Source organism: Pleurodeles waltl, chromosome 1_1 (assembly GCF_031143425.1).
Source record: "Pleurodeles waltl isolate 20211129_DDA chromosome 1_1, aPleWal1.hap1.20221129, whole genome shotgun sequence".
Classification (NCBI taxonomy): domain Eukaryota; kingdom Metazoa; phylum Chordata; class Amphibia; order Caudata; family Salamandridae; genus Pleurodeles; species Pleurodeles waltl.
This window is the reverse complement of record NC_090436.1, coordinates 132,657,902-132,678,484: the sequence shown is the minus strand read 5'-3', so window position 1 is coordinate 132,678,484 and position 20,583 is coordinate 132,657,902. Positions and strand designations below refer to the sequence as shown.

The window sequence follows — 20,583 nt, the reverse complement described above, 5'->3', positions numbered from 1 at the left end:
TAATTTAGCTTTAAAAAAACATTTCTGTTGGATACAACTACCTGTGGATTCCTCACTCATTGAATTCTCCCCATGCGCCAGCATCCAACAGAAATTTTCTTCCTAGCTTCTGCACGTCGACGAGGACGTCACAATTGCCCATGCGACGCCGTCTGACGTCATACAGGCAATAAGAGGTCCTCACCGGCGTGCTGACGTCAGTTCCTTTTTTTCCGTGCCTTCAAGCGACGGTTATTCTTCGAGGGAGCAACTGTTTCTGCTCTGCGTGGTTACAGTTACACATTTTTTCGAGATGTCTCAGCGAAAGTCCGGCTTTAAGCCTTGTAGAGAGTGCGGAGGCAAGATGTCGGTGACAGACCCACATGTGGATTGCTTGTGGTGTCTGAGCTCCGACCATGACGTGGAGAAATGTGATTCCTGTCAACGCATGAATCCTAAGGCATGAAGGAACGGGAGGCAAAGCTGTTTTTGGCAAAGTCCAAAAAGAAAGAGAAGCAGCATCGGCGCAGATCATCATCGCCTAAGTCTCATCGGCGTCACCGTGACTCCCTGCGCCGTCGTGAATCTCGGCGCCGGTCGAGTAGAGAGCGTTCACGCTCGAGGTCGCCTTCGGTTCGGCGGCGAAAGACATGGGAGGTTAGTCCCACCATCACACCTCAGCCGCAGTCGCCTCCTGCATCCCCGACTTTACCTACAACTCCACCATCTGTCTTCGAGGTCGTACCTCAGCAGGAGCAGGAGTTCTCACCTGCTTCAGAGACGCCGGGGCTGGCGCCGTTATCACCTCGAGCTCAGGCTCCTCAGTATCCGGCATTCCCGGCACCAGGTGCTGATAGTTCCGCATTTCTAAATGCGATGTTTGCCATTTTTCAGCAGATGGGTCCAGGTGGTGGTCCGGCTGGTCCTTCGGGACCGTTGGCCTTTAATATGGGTGCTCCGGCTCCTTTACATCCGGCACCTTTCATGCCCTTCCTTCCAATGGGAGGTGCTGGTTTGGCGCTGGTTCCTTTGGCGTCGCCTACACGACCTGCGACTCCGATGAGGACTGCTGTTCCGGCGCCGGAGAGTTCTTCATCTTCACATCCTCTACCTCGGTCGGTGCCGAAGAAGCCCACGGCGCCGATGGATCCGGCGTCGGATGGATCGGAGAATCGGCGTCAGGCAAGGTCATCGACGTCGGCGGACACCTTGTCGACACCAAGGATCGAGGCCAGGCTTCATTCAAGGAGGCTAGCTCTTCGCCTCCTTGAAGAACAGGAATATCGAAAGCAGGCCTTGGAGGAGGGTGAGATTGAAGAACCTCTTGTAGATCTCCAGGGTTTGGACACGGTAAGTGGCTTAGACACTTCTCCAGAGTGGGATTTAACATCTCCTGGAGAATATACAGAGGAAGCTGCTTCTTTCCACTCTGTTTTAAGGAAAGCGGCTGACTTTTTGGACCTTCCTCTTCCAGTGGCTGAGTCAAAACCCAACATATTAACGGAAGTGCTACATCCGGCTTCAGCAGTTGCAGAGCCACTTTTGCCATTTAATGAGGCTCTCCTGGATCCAGTTCTAGAGATTTGGAAAAAGCCAGTTTCATCTACGGCTGTTAATAGGACAGTGGCGCGCAGGTATCGTGTGGCTCCTGCGGATCCGAGCTTTTTGTAGAGGCACCCGACTCCAGAAAGCCTGGTTGTACAAGCTTTGTGTTCGTCTCGCACTGCTCCAGGTTCTTTTCCGGGTGTGCCTTCGGACAGGGACTCTAAAAAGATGGACCAGTCTTGGAAGAAGGCATTTTCATCTTGTAGTATGGCTCTCAAGTCCACCAATGCCACATGCATCTTGGGCAGATACATCTACGCCCTTATGGAGGAGATCAAGTCGTCTCATTTGGAATTGCCTCCGGAAGTGTTGAGCCTTGTTTCTGATGCTCAGGCTGCGGCGACCCAAGTAATCCAGTCAGGGCTGGACACAACTCATTCTGTGGCCAGAGCTATGGGCACCACTGTTGCTACGAGGAGACAGGCCTGGCTTCGTTCGTCAGGGTTTTCAACCGATGTTCAGTCAGCCCTGTTGGATCTTCCCTTTGATGGGGATAAACTTTTTGGATCGAAGGCGGACTCTGCCCTTGAAAGATTTAAAGAGAGTAGAGCCACAGCAAAATCGTTAGGCTTGCAAGCCTCCTCTTCTGTTTCTTCTAGATTGTTCAGAAGATTTAGGGGGTTTGGTCGTGGCTCCTCCTCCTCCTTTTGGTGCAGGTTTCAGCAGCAGGCCGCCACTGCCCTCCACTATAGATCATACAGGGGGAGGGTCCGAACCAGAGGAGCCACCCAGCAGCACTCTGCCTCTTCCTCTGGAGGGGTGCAGCATGGGAAGCAGCCTTAGTCATCCACCAATTCCTTTGCATACCACTCCTGTAGGGGGGAGGTTAATGAACTTTCTCCACATGTGGGAGGCAATAACATCGGACTCCTGGGTCACCAGCATTGTGGGGAAAGGCTATGCCCTTCCCTTTTGGGAGTTTCCACCCCCCATCCCGCCCCGTCCATCCTTCTCTTCAGAAGAACATCTCCTGTTATTAGAACAGGAGGTTCTAGTCCTCCTTTCAAAGGGTGCAGTAGAGTTGGCTCCGGAGCAGGAAAGGGGTCAGGGTTGCTATTCAAGATACTTCCTGATCCCCAAGAAGGATGGCCGATTAAGACCAATCCTGGACCTGAGGATTTTGAATTGGTTCCTCAAACAGGAAAAGTTCAAAATGCTGACCCTAGCTCAGGTACTTTTGGCATTGAACGAAGGAGATTGGATGGTGTCTGTCGACTTGCAGGATGCTTACTTTCATATCCCAATACTCAAGTCGCACAGGAAGTATCTCTGGTTTGTGGTGGGATCGCAGCACTATCAGTTTGCGGTCCTTCCGTTTGGTCTTACTTCAGCACCTCAAGTCTTCACGAAGGTGATAGCAGTGGTTGCAGCAGAGCTCAGAAGGAAGGGGATAGCGGTATTTCCTTACCTGGACGATTGGTTGATCAAAGGCTCGTGCTGCGTCACCTGCAGTCGACAACCCAGTTGTTGTTCGATCTGGGCTTTTCGGTGAGAGTGCCCAAATCTCTCCTGGAGCCCTCTCAACGCCTCCTGTTCATAAGGGCAGTAACGGACACAACATTGAATCAAGCTTTTCCTCCGCCTCAGCGGATTCAGGACATTCAGGCGTTGGTTACAATGTTTCAAAGTGGAGCGGTCATTCCAGTCCTCAAGGTCCTTCGTCTGCTCGGTCTGTTCGCTTCTTGCATTCTGTTGGTCACTCATGCTCGCTGGCACATGAGGGCTCTTCAGTGGTGCCTCCGAAAGCAGTGGACTCAGCACAAAGGGGATCTCGAGGGATCGGTAAAGATTTCCAGAGACGCTGCAGTGGATCTTCGATGGTGGGTTGCGGATGGCAATCTTTCTCAAGGAAGGCCGTTCTCGCTACCTCCTCCAGTGGCCACAGTGATAACGGATGCTTCCACTCTAGGGTGGGGAGCTCATCTGGGGGACCTGGAGGTCAAAGGTCATTGGTCTCCAGTGGAACAGATGTTTCACATAAATCTGTTGGAATTGCGGGCGATACGTCTGGCTCTCAAGGCCTTCCTCCCTTCCCTTCACGGTCAGTCAGTTCAGGTCCTGACGGACAACACTACCGCGATGTGGTATATAAACAAGCAGGGAGGAGTAGGGTCGTACCTTCACTGCAGAGAAGCTCTGCGGCTATGGTCCTGGGCAAGGGACCATTGGATTTGCTTGGTAGCAAACCATCTGGCCGGAGTCTTGAACGTGCGTGCGGACAGTCTCAGTCGGCACTTCTCATTCGATCACGAGTGGCGTCTTCATCCAGATCTAGCCCGGCAAATCTTCCAGATGTGGGGATTCCCTCGGGTAGATCTTTTTGCCACTCAGGAGAACACACACTGCCCGTTGTTCTGTAGCCTCCAGTATCCGGTACAAGGAGCGTTGGGGGACGCGTTTCAGATGTCCTGGTGCGACCAGTTGCTTTACACGTTTCCCCCATACCTTTGATTCCTCGGGTTCTGAGGAAAATTTGCCAAGACCGGGCCCAAGTCATCTTAATAGCTCCGGATTGGCCAAGGAGGGTATGGTATTTGGATCTTCTCCAACTCTCTCTGTGCCCCCCGCTCCGTCTGCCTCACAGGGCAGACCTCCTCTCGCAATCGCAGGGGTAGGTTTTACACCCCCACCTCCAGAGCCTGCACCTTCATGCCGGGAGATTGAACGGGGCAACCTGAGTTCCTTTTCTCTCCCACCTGAGGTAGTGGATGTTATTTTATCGGCCAGGCGACACTCCACTAAATCTATCTACGCTAGCAGGTGGGCTAAATTTGTGAATTGGTGTGGAGAGAAGCAAATTGATCCCTTACATGGCCACTTATTGGATATCTTGTCTTTTGCTTTTTCCCTGGCACAGAGGGGTTGTGTAGTTGTGACAGTTAAGGGTTACTTGTCGGCTCTGTCGGCCTTTCTGTGTCTGCCTGACCAGCCTTCTTTATTTAAATCTCCTTTAGTGTTAAGGTTTTTAAAGGGCCTGACTAATAGATATCATCCCACTCCTTTCATTATGCCTCAGTGGGATTTGAACCTAGTTTTAACGTTTCTTATGGGCTCACCGTTTGAGCCGATGCATTCTTGTCCCTTGCGGCTATTGGTGTTAAAAACCGTTTTCCTTGTTGCTATTACTTCAGCTAGGAGGGTGAGTGAGCTGCAGGCTCTTTCTGTTAAGCCCTGTATACATCCTTCTATGGGGATAAGGTGGTGTTGAGGACCAAGGCTGCTTTCTTGCCGAAGGTTGTTTCACCCTTCCATATGGGTCAGTCTATTACACTCTCCTCTTTTTATCCTCCACCTCATCCTTCGAAAGAGGAAGAAAGACTGCATCGTTTGGACCCGAGAAGAGCGCTGAGCTTCTTCGTTGACAGAACGAAGGAGTTTGGATTGGAAGATCAACTCTTCATCGGGTACGTGGGAAAGAGGAGAGGAAGGGCAGTCCACAAGAGAACGCTCTCAAGTTGGGTCATTCTTTGCATTAAGCTGTGTTACTCTCTGGCAAAGAAGGAACCCCCTGATGGAATAAGAGCTCATTCCACCAGAGCTAAGTCGGCCTCTTCGGCCTTGGCTAGAGGTGTTCCTGTGGTTGACATCTGCAAGGCCGCAACTTGGTCATCCCTCCACACTGTTGTAAAGCATTATTGCTTAGATTCGGAGGTTAGGAGGGATGGCCATTTTGCACGGTCGGTGCTGCAGGATTTCTTGGTTTGACCATTCAGGCACCCTCCACCGAGTGCGGTACTAATTTGGGACTCTATTCAATGAGTGAGGAATTCACAGGTAGTTGTATCCATCAGAAGAACGAGTTACTTACCTTCGGTAATGCCTTTTCTGGTGGATACACTAGCTACCTGTGGATTCCTCACAGTCCCACCCGCCTCCCCGTTGCCTGTCTGGTCTTACCAAGATGCCCTTGGGTGAGCTCCTGTTGGTAATATGTTGTTTTTATATGTATATGTATATATATTTAAAAACAAAAAAAACAATTGTGATGATGTAATTATATATAATTTATATGTATATATTTTTGCGTATTTGTATATTTATGCTAATGTTTTCTCTATTTGATTTAATTAAATGTTATGATATAGATTTTATTTGAGGCATTTGTTTCAAATGTATATATATTTTGTTTGTATTTGCCTGTTCGTCTCAAAGGCACATAAAAAATGTTAGTACTGACGTCAGCACGCCGGCGAGGACCTCTTATTGCCTGTATGACGTCAGACGTCGTCGCGTGGGCAATTGTGACGTCCTCATCGACGTGCAGAAGCTAGGAAGAAAATTTCCATCGGATGCTGGCGCATGGGGAGAATTTAATGAGTGAGGAATCCACAGGTAGCTAGTGTATCCACCAGAAAAGGCGTTACCGAAGGTAAGTAACTCGTTCGTTTGCAATTTTGTTTGTCCTGCCTGGCACGTTTTTGCCACTCACAAGCCTTGCGGGGCACAAGAAGTTAAAACAAAATAGTACCTCGATCACGTCAGGAGCAGCGGATGGGCACTAATTAAGCTGAAATCAATTAGTGCTTGATCCCTGCTCCACACCTAAGAACGGAAACAATGCCAGACATGCCTTGATGAATTATGAGGTTGTAAAGAAGAGTGCCATGCAAAGCAACAAAGGCCGAGTGACAGGCGGGCTCCAAGCCCTTTACTGAACACAACAGCGTCTTGCATGCGCAACGCATGCGCAAGCGCATGCACTCGCAGGCTTGACCCTAAAAAGGTATCAATAGTATAGGTATGAAGTAAAACTGTGGTGAGAATAGTCTTTAAACACAGTTACACATAATACAACAAGTATGTTACAAGCATATTTAAGACAATCTACTGGAAAAGATATGTAGCAGCGACTGAAAGAGGCTGTACCCTTAGCATCCTTTTGTTTCAGTGGCCTCATTGATGCTGTTGGTAGTTGAGACAAAGAGGAATTTGCTATATAATTGTCACATTTACTTGCCATAAAATCTGTTGAAAATATGTATTTGTTTTAATGAAAACTGTATTGGGATCCAATATGGTAACAACAGATATACGGTTTTAGTTCATTCTTTGATATATAACGGAATTAAAACCTTATGCTCCACAAGCTTCACACTTTACCCTGTCATTTGATAAAGTAAATAGACCTCACTCAGAAAGAGGGTAACTGCATACTGACCTGACTAGTCTCATAAAGCTAAATATTTGTAAATTGACAAACCTTTCACTTCTTGACAACTTCAAATGTTATTATATACCCACCTTAGGTGGCCTCATCATGATGAGGTCCTCTGGCTCAGCGCAGAGCAAAGTGCCTATATTTATGTGCCTGCAACGTGTAATCCGAACTGTGCTGTGCAAAACAGTTGTATAGCTCAGAGAAATATAGAGTTATATGAATTTACTTTGCACAATGGAGGTGCATATAAATGGGGCTCAGCTCTGTGCAGACTAGCATGATACATCCCCTAGTTAGGCCTACAGCATCAGGTGCCATATTGAAAGTGAGTACAGATTATGCAGGGATTTCAACTTTTTAGCAAGATTCAGTGTGCTCAAGAGTCCCAAAACCAGAGATACAAATAACTAAAAAAACTGTGGATTTTTATAAGGATTGCAAGGGCGGTTTCTCTTTTAAGACCGAGGGGCTGCACCTCTCTGAAATTCCTTCACATTCATATAAAAAATATGAAATATATCAATTTGTTTAGAGATATGATCGTATCTTTAAACAAATCAATGCATTTAAGTCTGGGCTGTCTGTCCCAGGCTGCCTGCCCCACCCCATTTTGAAGCACGAGACCGAAGCCAGGCAGGAAATCAACTTTCTATACTGTGACTCACAACGCAAGGCTGACTGCTCTAAAGCCCTTAATTTCTATTGTTGTCTATGGCAGTATCCAATACAGGCCAGTGACGCTTTTAGCATCATGATTTTGGGCGTCAGTCTTCATCCTTGTGTGAGGACAGCCATCTGTCATTCACAGGCATAGATCCCACCCCTTCCCAATTCATCACGCAGTAGGAGTCGATACAAGCACATGTGATTTAGTGCCTTGTCTTCGGTGACAGTAACTGTTATAATGCTAATCTTGTGTTATTTATATTGTGCTGAGATCCCTTGTCATGCTAACCTTCCCCATGTGACACCCCATGCCCTGGCTCCAGATTGCTGGTTCCCTTAGAAGTGGAGCTGCTGTATTTTTTCCTCATGAAACTTTTCCAAGATGAGCAGGATTCTTGTTCCTTTGCGAAATTGATCCAAATATCCGAGTCGAGCGCAAGGGGAGAAACATGCTTACAGTAAAGGCAGTTATCTGCTGTATAGCGTTAAAACTGGCCCTAACTTCATGTCCTTAAAAATTAATCCCACAAACATGGATTGATATGCGAACAATGAATGTTAAAATGTGTGTAGTGTGTGTCAGTCATTTAGTTCCTCTTACTTCACATTTTTTACTTAATGTTGCATTCCCCAAGAGAGTTAGCTGTTTCTCCAGAATTGGAGTATCTTTCATAGAGTCACATGTTTGAATCATTCCCCGTCGTCGAGGTGGGAGTCCCACGGTACATAGAAAGCAGTAGACTAAAAATCTTTTTTTTTTACATTGAAGTTAATGATAAAAATACATTCACTTTCATATCTTATTAGCTTCATTAGAAAAGACCAAAAGCCCAGCCAATCAGGCAAGACCACCACTGAGAACCCTTAGCACAGAGGCTCAGTCTCTCAGATTTTCTACTGCACGTCGTGTGTAAGGGAGTCTTCCTGAGCTCTGCTCAGTTTACCTTTTTCCTAAGGAAATATTCCAGGTATTGTGTTTCTACATAGCCAGCTGTACTTTCTTCAACATGTCTACAGCAAAGAAATGTTTATTTCGACCTTGCAGCACCTGTGATAAGCTAAGGCTTCACTGTGAGGACCCTCACAAGGACTGCATCTACTGTCTTTACCCAGAGCATAAGGTGAAGGACTGTAAGATTTGTAGAACCTTTCCCAGCAAGACTCAGAGACAGAGAAGCCAGGCTCCTTCTTTGGCTTCAGAAACGTAAGTCCAGAGAATCGCTCTCTGATGAGGAGGACAGTGACACCTCAGTGGCCTCAAGGAAAAGGAAGAGATCTGTGGAGAGTGTTTCTCCTAAAAGCAGTAAGGCAGCCAAGAAACTGCACTCTTTCAAAGACAAAACAGATTAATTTCCCTCAACTTCAAGGGAACATAGTGGCAAGGTTCGCTCTGAGCCCTCCACTCAACCTGTTACTTTGAAAAAACTTAAGATGCCATCAAGCTCTCTGCCACCATCAACATCAAAAATCTTGATATCGTCAATGAGGCCGTCGATGAGCACGTCGTCGACGGCAGGTTTCGCATTGTGTACGACCAAAGCGACGGCGACATTCAAAGCTCCATCGTCACCCATGATCATAACTTTGTCACTGCTGTCTTCAACAACTATAATGTCGGTGAGTCTGAAGTATGGCTCTGCATCTGCCCAAGCTATAAAGATTACAAAGAAATCATAGATGGAGAAGAAATTAAGGGGCATATTTATACTCTGCGGCGAATGTGCGTCAAAACGTTTGACGCACATTCAGCGCAAACCTTGTCCCATATTGAAACTTTGACGCCCGAGCCCGCGGACGCCAAAATTCCTCCGTGTGAGTCATTTTTTGGATGCGGGAAACTGCCTTGCGTTAATGACATGCAAGGTAGGCTGTCCCGCCCAAAAAATGACTTTAAGGCCTGTGCGCCTTATTTATACTTCAGCGTCATTTTGACGCACAGGAGAGAGCGGGCCTTAAAAAACGGCACACAGCCAGATGTGCGCTGTTTTTTAACACCTGGGTGAGGGCAGGCGTTAAGGGATCTGTGGGCTCACTTCCATGGTCTCTGACCATGGAAGGAGTCCAGAGGTGCCCTTCCCTGCCCCCAGGGACACCCCCTGCCACCCTCCCCCACCCCTGGAGGACACCCATGGATGGGGGGGACCCATCCCAGGTAAGTACAGTTAAGTTGAAGTAAGTATTTTTATTTTATAAAGTGGCATGGGGGGCCTAATTTGGGCCCCCCTACATGCCACTGTGCCCAATGACCATGCATAGGGGACAGAAGTCCCCTGGGCATGGCCATTGGGCAAGGGAGCATGACTCCTGTCTTTGCTAAGACAGGAGTCATTTCAATGGGAGTTGTGCATCAAAAAATGGCGCAAGTCCAGTTTGAGGCATGATTTTTGCCTCAAACCTGACTTGCGCCATATTTTGACGCACAACCCCCATTTTCCCCTACGCCGGCGCTGCCTGGGTTGAGTCATTGTTTTTTACTCAGACCAGTCCGCAGCGCCGGCTAACCTCATTCCTTAACTTAAATAAGGCGCCTGCATGGTGTGTAGGAATGGCGTTAGCCGGCGGTAAAAAATTGTACGCAAACCAGCGCCGGCGCTGGTTTGCGTCAAAAAGTATAAATATGGGACTAAAATCGTCGACGCGCACACCGTTGACATGAGTGTTGATGGTTAAGCTACATAGAACCCCGCCGACGACGGTTCCACTGACGGCTGCTTCGACGATGGCACTAAAACCTGCTTCGCTGTCGCCCACCACACCGCCGACGACGGCACCGTCGACGAGATCACCGTCGACGGATCAGTTTTCTGCATCCACGGCAAATAGATTCTGGAGAATCTTCCTTCTTACCTTTGAGAATTTTAGCAATAAGACGTAAATCCAGTCAACAGACTCTATTGCCCTCGCATACCTCACCTAGAACGGTATCGCCTGCACCTCCACACTATCTTTTTGATGAGGATGATGGAGAACACTACTCGGACGATGGTCTGTTTCCAGTCGCATGTAGCCCTTCAAACCTGAGAATAAAATGCCAAGACGAAGATGATGATGTAGAGAGTGAACAGGTATACATACAACACTCATTGCAGGAACAGCGGCACCCAAGGGCTCAAGAGCTACAACAAGAACCAACAGTCCAGATGCCAGTATCATTGATTTCCAATATCCAACATAAGATGCAGGATTATTATTCTAGGTTCCCGCCACCGGGATCAACCACTCCTGTGCAGCATCCGCCAATGCCGTTGAGTCCTCCCAATCAACCATCAGACTCTCAAGGACCTTTTCCAATTCCATTGTCGGGTCAGGTTAATGATCCACCCTCTTCGGAAGACGAACAAGAAGAGGGCGAGATACAGGACACGGAGTCGCTTCTCAGTGAATGGGATGATTATCAAACACATACACCATCCCCTTTTATGCCACCACCGGTCGATTCTCCACCACAAGACATTGGTGGTTTCCATAGTGTGATGGAAAGAGCAGCAAAGAGGTTCCAACTGCCCACCATGTCTAAATATTCGGAGTGTTTCCTCTACGACTTTAAGGAGTACACCAGGAAATCAGTTCGTGCTATACTGATTGTGGACTTTGGCGGTCATTCTGACCGCGGCGGGCGGTGGTCGCCGCCCGCCATGCCGTCACCGCCAAATGGCCGCTCCGCGGTCAGGAGGCAGCGGATGCCATTCTGGCTTTCCCGCTGGGCCGGCGGGCGACCCTGCAACATAGAAGCCGGCTCAGAATGGAGCCGGCGGTGTTGCAGGGGTGCGACGGGTGCAGTAGCACCCGTCGCGATTTTCACTGTCTGCAAAGCAGACAGTGAAAATCTTCATGGGGCCCTGTTAGGGGGCCCCTGCACTGCCCATGCCAGTGGCATGGGCAGTGCAGGGGCTTCATGGGCCCCACGACACCCGTTCCCGCCATCCTGGTTCTGGCGGTGTAAACCGTCAGAAACAGGCTGGCGGGAAGGGGGTCGGAATCCCCATGGCGGCGCTGCAAGCAGCGCCGCCATGGAGGATTCCCTGGGCCAGGGGAAAACCGGCGGGAAACCGCCGGTTCCCCTTTTCTGACCCCGGCTTTACCGCCGCGGTCAGAATGGCCCTGGAAGCCCTGCCAGCCTGTTGGCGGTGCTTCCGTTGCCCTCTATGACCGCCAGGGTTGGAATGAGGGCCTTTATCTACTTTATAGGAGGAGGGCCTTAAAGTCATGCAGACCCCATCTTCTGTTCCAGCGGTGCTTCAAGGCTGGACAAAAAATACAAAGCACCAGACAATTCACCAGCTTATTTAATTGGTCACCCTAAGCCGGACTCAGTGATATCTCAGGCAGCCCAGCGTAGATCCAGGAATCCGTCCTCTCCGCTTACTGCGCCCCCAGATAGAGAAGGACGGCGATTGGGAAAAAGTTTTCAAATATGGCGGCCACCACGGTCAGAGCAGCTACCTCCTTGGCAATCTTAGGAAGATACGACCGTCAAATGTGGTCGGACATCTCCCAATTCATCGACCTCCTTCCTGAAGATACTAGAGACAAATCTTGTAGAATATTGCAGGAGGGTGAGAAGATCTCTGCCGAGATTATAGTCTGTGCTATAGATGTGTCATCTACAGGTTTCTGCCAGTTAGCCGGGGCTGCAGTATTAAGACGTCAGGGATGGCTGAAAGCTACATCCTTCTGCCCAGATGTTCAACTGAAGATCCTAGACATGCCTTACGACGGAGAACTACTATTTGGCAAACATGTCGATGACACCCTGTAATCGATAAAGGCAGACACCGAAACAGCTAGATTGCTGGGTACATTGCAATTGAAAAGGCAGCCCTTTTGAGGGGCAAGAGGAAGAGAACTTTACTCTTACAGAAGCGGACTGCATCCTTATCGGCAGTACCAACCCTAACAAGGCCAATTCCGTCCAACCACTACTCAACAGCAGCCGCACACTTATCGGCAACCACCATCTGCAACCTTCCGACACACCACAAGAGGAAAGTCCTCTTATAGAGGCAAGGACATGGCCAGAAAACACTGACCTCCATCAGTTACCTGCAACCAACCCTTATCCCAACACTGTGATAGGGGGCAGAATTTCCAACTTCTCCCACCAATGGTCCCAGATCACATCAGACAGATGGGTCCTCGATATTATCAACAAGGGGCATACCCTGGAGTTTCAACAATCTCCTCCAGAAGTACCACCACGCGGACCCCCACCTGCTCATCTAAAAGAGCTCCTGGTACAGATTGCCAACTTGATAGACAAGGGAACAATAGAGATCGTACCGAAGTCTCAGAGGGGAACAGGCTTCTACTCTCGCTTCTCCCTCATTCGGAAAAGGACAGGAGACTGCCAACCTATTTTAGACCTTCGCTGTTTAAACAAATTCCTGAAAAAACGGTCATATTGTAATATCACTCTTCAAGATGTGCTACGATTACTCAACCAAGGAGATTTCATGACGTCCTTGGATCTCCAGGATGCCTACTTCCACATCCCTATCCATCACAGTCACAGGAAATTCTTACGCTTCAAGGTTGCAGGCACCCATTACCAGTTCAGAGGGTTACCGTTCGGCCTCAGACCAGCCCCGTGGGTTTACACCAAGGTCTTAGCTCCGGTGGCAGCCCACTTCAGGTAGATGGGAATACAGATGTTTCCATACTTGGACGATTGGCTCATAAAGGCCCAAACGGCGTCCAAGGCGGCCAGAGACACAAAAAATTGCCTGTCCCTCTTCAAAACGTTAGGGCTAGCAGTCAATTACCCAAAGTCTCACCTAGAACCGTCAAACAATATCACCTTTCTAGGAGCTGTTTTGGACACGGAGCGAGCAAGTGCTTTTGCTTCTCAGGACAGGCGGAAGAGAATTTGAAGTCTAGCGTACCATCTCAGCGAAAGAAGGTCCACTTCTGTCCAGACTTACAAATCTTTTTCTGGGGATGCTCTCCTCGTGCATTCCGTTGATATCAAACTGCCATCTTCACATGAGAACACTTCAGCAACAATTAGACAATCAGTGGAAGCAGATAAGCGTATCTTTCAACAATATTGTCCAAATAACCCGACCAAGAAGACAAGCCTTGGAATGGTGGAAGAGCACACCTCTCATCTCGGAAGGTCTCTCCTTTCTGAAAGACAAACCAGTGCATTTTCTGACAACAGATGCGTAGAGGGATGAGGCGCGCACCTAGAAGACCCTACAGTGAGAGGGAAATGGTCCATACAGGAATCAGTACTTCATATCAACATGTTGGAATTGAAGGCAGTGTTCCTGGTGCTCAAAGCCTTTCTCACCAAGATCAAAGGCTCATCGCTTTTGATCCGAACCGCCAACACCATAATCATACATTACTTCAACAGGCAAGGGGGTATAAGATCGCAGGCACTGTCTCTCCAGGCACAGGAGCTGTGGTATTGGGCACTTAGCCATCATATATCTATCAGAGCGGAACACCTCCCACAAATATCCAATACTTTGTCAGATGCACTAAGCAGAACAGCGATGACCTGCCATGAAGGGGAGCTCAACCAAGCAACTCTCAATCGTCTCTTTCTTCAATGGGGCAAACCCAGTCTGGACCTGTTTGCGATCGGAGAGAACAAAAAATGCCAATACTTCGCAAGCTGGCAACTGCAATCAAATGGTCAGGGATATATGCCTACGCTTTTTCCCTGCTCCCACTAATCCAGAGAATTCTTCAGAAGATGAAGAGAGAACCTTGCTGGTTACTATTGATAGCCCCCAGATGGCCATGCCAGTTTTGGTTCACGGAGATACTGCTCCTCTCTGAACAACCTCAGATTCGATTGAGACCAATGCCAGACTTGCTAACGATGACTCAAGGCCAGGTCCATCATCCCAACCCGACTTCTCTTCGGTTATCGGCCTGGCTCCTGAATTCTATGAGTTTGCCAACCTAGATATTCCACCAGACTGTCGAGAGGTGCTCCCCAGTCCCAGAACCCAGTCTACGAATAAGACATACAGACTCAAGTGGAAAAGATTTTGCATATGGTGTAAAACGTTCAGTATTCATCCTCTAAAGTCTTCTCCAGAGCAGATACTTCCGTATTTTCTGCAGTTAGCGAAATCAGGTCTCTCCCATTCATCTATCAAAGTTAACCTAGCAGCCATCTCTCGATTCTGATGTACTGCAACGTTACCATATTTATGGTCCTCTAGGATAATAAAGCAATTCCTAAAGGGATTATTCAGGATGTTTCATCCGATTAAACTTCCCCCTCCTCCCTGGCATCTCAATATTGTTCTGTTGCAATTGAAGAGGCATCCCTTTGAGCCTGTTCACAAAGCTGACCTGAAATATATCTCTTGGAAGACGGCACTCCTACTAGCGCTTACTTCCCCAAAAAGGATTAGTGACATACAGGCATTCACAATCTCACCACCTTTTCTTCAATTTAAATCAGCTATGGCCATTCTTAGAACGAATCCTAAATTAATTCTTAAAGTTCCCTCGAACTTTCATCTGAACGAACCAGTAACAATAAAGACTTTCTTCCCAAACCCTCCAACTTCAGCAGAACGAGCGCTACATTTCTTAGGTATCGAAGGGTGCCCTTAAATTCTACATCCAAAGGACTAGCAGCTTTCGTAAAGCTGATCAATTGTTCATTAGCTATGGTCAACTCACTAAAGGGAATGCTGTTACCAAAAAATCTATAGCTCGGTGGATCGCCACTGCCATACAATTCTGTCACCAGCTAGCGGGAAAGCCTCTAACAGCCAACGTCAAGGCTCACTCCACTAGAGCGGTATCTACTTCAGCAGCTCTCTTCGCAGGAGTGCCTCTACACCAGATTTGCAGTTGGCAACGTGGACTAGCAGCCACATCTTTACTCAACACTACTGCCTAGATGCTGCTGATAGGATGAACGCAGCGGTAGGACAAGCAGTTTTGCGTAATTTATATGCATAAGATGAGCCAACAATTTTCTTTACCCACCGTCCTCGAATACTAATGTTTACAGATGAATTTCCATGTGTATATTTATTTATATATATGTAGACTTGTGTATTTATAAATATGTATATATTTATGTAAATACGTATATGATGATGTTTGTTTATATATACAGATACTGCTGATTATGCTGATTCAAGCATATGAATCTATGAAAGATACCCCAATACTGGAGAAGAAAATAAGGGCCAGATGTAGCAAACTTTTGCGAGTCGCAAATGGCCCGAATCGCAATTTGCGACTCCGCAAAATCGGAAATGGGATGAAAAAATCACATTTCCGAATCGCAAAATGCGACGCGAGCCATTACCGACTTGCAAAAATAGCGAACCCATTTTGCGACCCGCAAATAGGTAGTCGCTATTTGCGAGTCGCAAACCATATGCAATAGCCACTCGCAAATTGCGACTAGTCGCAAAAAGCCCATTTTGCACTTCCAATTTACCACTAACTCAGAGCAGGTGGTAACCAGAACCAAAGTACAAAAGGAGACCCAGAAGGCACCTGGGTTACTCAAGATGACGGAGATATATGTGATAGCAAGGAGGAGGAGAGCCCACGCCGCACAGCAGATGAGGAGGAGGAGCCAGAGACAGGAGAAGATATACAGAACCAGACAGACACTTTTCCAACAAACTGAGGAGGAGATATATGATAAATACAGACTTAGCAGTGCAGCAATCCTAGATTTAATAGATCTACTCAATCCGCAGCTTCAACGCCAGACTGAGCGCGGCAGCGCCATCCCCACACATGTGCAAGTGCTATGCTCACTGCACCTCTTGGCCTCGGTAGCTATCAGGGGGTCATTGCTGTGGCAGGTGGGGTATCCCAAAGTGCACTCTCACGGTTTTTCAGAGCATTCCTAGATGCCATACTCACACACATGTCCAGATACATATACCTACCCAGGAATGAGGCAGAAATCAACCGCACCAAGTTGGAATTCTACAGGATTGCCAACTTCCCCCATATAATAGGGTGTGTAGACGGGACATATATACAAATATGCCCTCCTGCAAATCTGGAATATCTGTTCCGCAACCGGAAGTGTACCCACTCACTGAACATCCAGGTGGTATGTGATGCCCATTATGTTATCACTGACATGGTTGCCAAATGTCCAGGGAGTACACATGACTCCTACATTTTCAGGCACAGTGGGATACACCAACGCCTAGAATGTGGGGAGTTGGAGGTATAGCTGAATACACCTTGAAGACATACACACAGGGCAATGTGGAACCCATCTATGCCCAGCTAACATTGTACATTTTGTGCCAAACAGGTGACAGTGCATATGCACTACGACCATGGATACTTACCCCGTACTTAACACCCAGCAATGAGACAGAGAGGCGATACAACAGTGCACACAGGAGGATCCAAAATATTATAGAAAGGACCTTTGGACTGCTGAAGGCAAGATTCAGATACCTCCACAGAAGTGGAGGTGCCCTCCAGTATGCCCCAATAACAGCTTTCAAGATCGTTGGCGCATGCGCTATACTGCACAACATTGCCACCAGACGTGGGCTACCTCTCACCCCAGAAGACCCAGATTCGGAGGATGATGAGCAAGAGCTACCACATCGCCATCATGGGGATAGAAGCATTGCAAATCAAGGCAGACAGAGACGGGACTACATTGCAAACCAATACTTTGGAAGGTACGTGCTAACTGTCAACACACACACGAATGTCACACACAAAGAGTCCAGGTGTGAAGTGGAACAAACAAGGACTTTAATAATGTGCACCAAAAATCTATTTACACAAACTACAGTTCAGGGGCTGTAAAAGTCCACCTGCCATGAGGACACATTAAGCTCATGTGCCTCCAGTCAATGACAGTGCGTAGCTCATACCCTACGCTGTGCTCGCCCAGCATGGCTGGTTCCTGGTGCGTCTGAAGTTCCCTGCCGTGCGCTACCACTGCGCAACACCCTGGTGTCTGTGGCTGAGACACTGCTAACAGTAGAGCCCTCCTCACTGTCCTGCGGTGTGTCTGCCGCGCCCCTAGCCACCTGTCGTGCCTCCATAAGATCAACTGCGTGGCTAATACGTCCCAGCCCACGTGCCACATCGCTGGCAAAGTGACCCATGTCCACCTGGAGGCTGACCGTGCGCCGTGACAGCCCAGTGGTGTTAACAGCCAGCCGGACTATGGAGGCAGACATGCGGTCCAGCCGGTGGATGAACTGCCGGTCACGGCGCCTTGTACCCTCTCTCTCGGTGACAAGTTCTGACACCAGTTGTCTCATTGAGAGCGCAAGGTCTCCAACATGGGTGTTTAGCTGTTGCAGCTCAGTGTGTACCAGTTGCAGCCCTGTGGTCTGGTTGCGATCCATGCGCCGCATGGCCCCTGAAATAATTCTTATCTCTCTTGTCTGCAGGCGCTGACCATGTAGGAGTGCAGCCTCGGCGGCAGACATGGAGGCGTCCCCTGATCCACTCTGTGGCACTGGAGGGACATTGAGACGTCGCCTGCGACGCGGTGGAGGTTCCGTGTCCTGTACACTGGCACTGTGGCTGGGACCGAGTGCTGGCTCACTCTCCAGTATGGCCACTGGTGCATCAGGAGGGGACTGTGTTTGGGTGGTGCAGGTCCCTGTGGTGGCTGGTCCTGGGCCCTGTGCTGGCTGGTGGCTGACCTGTGGCCCCTGGACGCTGTGGCTGGAGGTGGTGTTGTGTGGGAGACCTGTGGGACATAGGGAACACAGTGTCAGTATCTACCATCTGTTTTCTGCTTCCTAATAAACTGTTGCCTATCAACTGCCTACTTGACTACATTGCCCATAATGCACCATTCTGGTGGTTGCTACTCTGAAATGGAGCTATTTTGGTTGTGCATGCTGCTGTGTACTAGGTGGGTGGGGGTGTGGCAGATATGGGTGTAGATGCATGTCTCATGGTACTCACCGATTGATGGTCCTGGCGCTGACGTGTCCAGCTCTCCTATCCAGGACACTGCCTCTGGCTCCAGGGTCTCCTCCACTCTTTCCTCCAAGGGTGTGGGTGGTGGTATGGTGGATGGTCCCCCTCCAGTGCCCCTCATCTCCCGGAGCCGCTCTGCCACCCTCTCCTTGGTCCGGGAGCGCAGGTCACACCACCGTTTCTTCAGTTCCTCAATACTCCGGTGGCTCACACCCATTGAGTTGACTTTGTCCTGTATGTCACTCCAAATCCGTCTTTTTTCCACTTCTGGCACACTGAGGGCTGCTCTACCAAAAAGTTGTTTGTGGTGCTGGCAGCATTCCTCTGTCAGCACCTCCAGTTCTTTTTCAGCAAATTTCAGTTTTCTCTTCCTAGGAGTTTCTGCCATTGTAGCTGCTGTTCCTCCTGTTGGCTGTTCAGCAGTTGAAAATGGGTGTGGTCCTCCCTCCTCCCAGGTGTATTAGTAAACTTCCTGGCTGTGATGTCAGTGTTTTCCAGTGTGTTCTGCTGCACCTGCATTCAATTTGCAGCACAGTCGCAATTTGCGACACCCACTCGCAATTTGCGTGTTCGTTTTTAGCGCGGTCGCAAAAAGCGACCTCGCAAACAGCAGACTCGCAATCTGCGGTGCGACTTCATTTGCGAGTCGCAAAATAAAGTCGCTTTTTCTTCTTGGATACCATTTAGCGAGTCGGAAATTGCGAGTCGCAACGACTCGCAATTTCCGATTCGCTAAATTTTTCCTACCTACATCTGGCCCTAAGTTACTTACCTGTAACTGTGGTTCTCCAGTATTGATATCTTTCATAGATTCACATGCAACCCGCCCTCCTCCCCATGGAGGCTCACCTCTTTTCTCTATCTTGTGCGTAACTCAAGCTGGAAAATCTGAGAGACTGAGCCTCTGTGCTGAGGGCTCTAAGGGGTGGTCTCACCTGATTGGCTGGGCTTTGGGTCTTTTCTAATGAAGCTAACAAGCTATGAAAGTGAATGGATATTTACCATTGACTTCAATGAAAAAAAAAAAAAGAGTCTACCACTTTTTATGTACCGTGGGACTCCCACTTCGACGACGGGGAATGATTCAAACATGTGAATCTATGAAAGATACCAATACTGAAGAACCACAGTTACAGGTAAGTAACTTATTTTCTTCATCATGCTGTGTTTCTGTGCATTGTATTACTCTTGCATAGTGCATACTTTGATTCCTGCCAGGTGTATGAGAGGCTTTGATTGAGAGCGCTGGTGCTGAGGCTGAAGGCAAAGTAAAGTGCCTGACGGTTGATCTCTCTGCAGAGCCCACAGAACAATGGTCATGTATTGTAGTTGCAAATGAAATTCGGTGTAAATGTGTGTGAAGGTGTGCATAGAGGTCAAAATATTTAGAAGGCAAGCAAAATTAAATAAAGTGCCTACATGTGAATGAGTGCAGTGTATGTTTGGGGGTAGTAAAATGAGGGAGATGCGGGGAAGTGCATTCAGGGGAGAGGGAAAAGAGGGTGATGAAGAGGAAAGAGAGGAGAATGGAAATGTGCAGATGGATCAGACGTGAAGAGAAAAAAGGCACACATTTCTAATGTAAAGCACCCATAACTGAAGGCCATACTCCTTCCATAAGCCTCAATAGTATTTAATTGACAGTCGCACAACTTCAGAATTGAAACATTTCCAATGTTAATTATTTACAATTAATCATTGTTGTTACTCATTTATCTTAAACAGCTAACAACCATTGACAAAGCCAACAGTACCAAGGTGTATGTTAGTTGTTGTGTTATATTTCTGGATGTAATAACATCTGAGAGAGAAACCAAAATAGAGGCCGGGTGGCACACTATGGGAATCACAGCAATTTATTTTACATGTTACCTTTTAGAGAGCCCCCACTTTTTCCATCCCACTTAAAGATCTATCTGTAAAGATTTTTGTATGATTGGTTGCAGCCAGCAGCTGTGGGTGCTTCCTGATGTCTGGTTAGAGCATTTTCTTCCAAAGTTGATGCTGCATGCAGTGCAAGACTCTGGGCAAGCACACACTTTTAAAGGCCTGAAGTTGTGGCACTGTACAATTTGCACATTAAAGTAACTGTTGAATGTATTAACGCAGGAAGATGTGAGGCATTTTTTAATGTGTTTAGTTTTTCAAGACTATGGGGGTCATTACGACCCCGACGGTGGGCTACTGCCAACAGTCTGGCGGTACTTTCCTCCATATTATGACATTGGCGGTTTGGCTGAAGCCAAACCACCAATGTA

General features: G+C 48.1%; 1 protein-coding gene across 2 annotated transcripts in view; it reads left to right on the top strand.

Annotated features, from left to right (window-relative positions):
• The window catches only part of ST8SIA5 (ST8 alpha-N-acetyl-neuraminide alpha-2,8-sialyltransferase 5), a 341,938-nt gene that overhangs the window by 242,355 nt on the left and 79,000 nt on the right, over positions 1–20,583 (top strand). The window lies entirely within an intron of this gene.